We start from the raw sequence: 2,624 nt of genomic DNA, 5'->3' as shown, positions 1-2,624 counted from the left end.
AGGTATTGACCGTTATAATTGGACAGTTTTTAATTTTAGTCATTATACCCATATTTTACACATTCACATAACACACTCACATACATTACATGATACACATTATGGGTTCTTAACAACATCCAGTCTCAACTGGAATTTGAACCCAAATGCAGTTTGTAAGAAGCATATAGGTATACCATTTGTCTTAGGCCTCCCCTGCACTTCACACATTTCAACACACTTGAAATAGCATAGATTTTTATTTTTTCTTTTTGGGTGTACAAATAGCATAGATTTTGTCTAAATCCTTTTACATTTTATGAAAAGATTGCTTTTTGGACGATGATACGAAAGAACGTTAGGCTTTTGTTTTCATTTTTGGGCCTTGATGTGTAGTATGTTTCTTTGTAATGTAATGTACTGTTTATATGGGGTTTCGGGTTTCTTTTATTTTGCAGGTCACAAGTCCTTTTAAATTAATGGCCATTAACATTCGAATATATTACCGGCCAAAAATACACAATTACACATTGCTATGGGACGCAAAAGATGCAGCTCCTCTAAGCTTAAAAAGTAAAAAACTAATAAAGGGTTTGACTAAGAACACTTATTCGTGATTAATATTAGGGTAAATAATATTCTATTTTATTCTAAATTTCTGTCCCTTTATGAGTGCCTTCTTCTTTTTCTTTTACCATTAGAAACTTCATATTACAATTCACAAATTCATTTTGTTCGCAACAAAATACTAACTAATTTAGTTATTGCTCACTTATTACAAGTCATTACATGAAAAAAATTGTGAATTCAACTCTTGTCTCTTTCATTATATATCTAATTTTTATAAAATATGTGTTATATATAGAGTGCAGGTAAAATACACCCTAAACTCGTATCTTATCCTACTCGCAAGCATATCCAAACCAATCTCTACTCTATCCGCAGCAGGTTGAGTAGCCTACCCTACTCCAAACGAATTGGATCGAATTAGATACCCGCAGATAAAATATATATTGCTAACCCAATATAATAAGAGTTGATTATTAGTTATTTATTTTTAATATTAATATAGTTGATATAATAAATAAAATTCAACAAATCCAAACTTTTACTATTCTTTTTAATTTTTTTTTATCAACACATAACATGTAAGGTTGTTATTAGGGCATAATAAACGCTTGCATTTCACTGTTGTTTCAAACTTCCAATTTTTGGTGAGTACAATGTATATATAAACTTCCAATTTTATTCACAATAACCTTTTTTATTAATATTTAATAAAGAAATCGTATTTTGTGGAATTTAGANGACATGATTAAAAAATTTTATTGTCAAAATTAAAAAAATTCTATATCACAGTTAAAAAATTTCGGTGCTATTTTTTTAATAAATTCTACATAATTTAACATTTTCATACATCTTCCTTGTTTTCTTTCACATTTTCATCATTTTTGTTTCACCCCTGTTAATAAGAACATGTTACAATTAAAAAATTTCGATCTTATTTTTTGATAAATTCTGCATAACTCAATTCCTCCTCCTCTTTTTTTCATTTGATTTATTCTTTTCTTTCTTTTTCTCCTCCTCCTTCATTATCATCACCATCATCTTCTTCTTAGTTAGATATCACAAGTTTAACGATTCATTTAGTTATAATTAATACGATTAAAAAATTTTGATGTCAAAATTAAAAAATTTCTATGCCAAATTTCATAAATCCCAGTATTATTCTCCCTCATCCTTCTCCTCCTCCTTCTCTTTAACCAAAATCTATGTCATCGTTAAAAAATTTCATCAAAATTCTTCTTAACAAAAATTTGTGTTGTGGTTAAGAAATTTTAATATCAAAATTGAAAAACTTTTGTGTCAAGGTTAAAAAATTTTGATGCTATTTTCTAATAAATTTTACAAAATTTAAAACTCTTCTTCTTTTTCTTTTCTTATTTATTCTTTCTTTCTTATTTCACTTTCTTATAATTTATATTTTATTTTCTTAATAAAAAAAATAAAAAAAAATCAAATAAAAAAAAAATAACACTGCAAAACCATTCAAAAAGAGAAGGAGAAAACGAAAAAAAATTGTAATAATAGCAACAACAATAAAATAATAACAATGAAAAGAAACCATGCGAAGAAAAATGTAGTTATATTAAAGAGCACAGAATGTGTGTTATTAAGAGTTGGAACATGTCTAACATGCTTTAATAAATATGATTTTAGTTAAGTTTAAACTAATTTAATTGAATTTAATTTCCAAAAAAAAATTAGATTTATCGCAAGATTGCTAAAAAAATTATAGGAAAAAAGATACTTTTTGTTTCTGAAGTTTGACAAATGTTTTAAAAATACTCTTAAGTTTTATTTTATTTTAATTTTGTCGTAGAAATTTTCAATTTGCATCAAATATACTCCTATCGGCTAATTTTTCAAAAAATTTAAGACTGATTCAATAACAATTTTATAAGAATAACTATCAACACAAGTAAATCAAACATAATTTTTATGCATTATTGTTAGATTAGTTTTAAATTTTTTAAAAATTTAACCATCGAAAGTATATTTGATACAAATTGAAAATTTAAAAAAAAATTAAAATAAAATAAAATTTAGAAAATTTTTTTACCAAATTTAAGGGACAAGAAGTA

The sequence above is a fragment of the Arachis ipaensis genome, chromosome B03 (genome assembly GCF_000816755.2).
Source record: "Arachis ipaensis cultivar K30076 chromosome B03, Araip1.1, whole genome shotgun sequence".
In the NCBI taxonomy this organism is placed as follows: domain Eukaryota; kingdom Viridiplantae; phylum Streptophyta; class Magnoliopsida; order Fabales; family Fabaceae; genus Arachis; species Arachis ipaensis.
Note: the sequence above shows the minus strand (reverse complement) of the source record.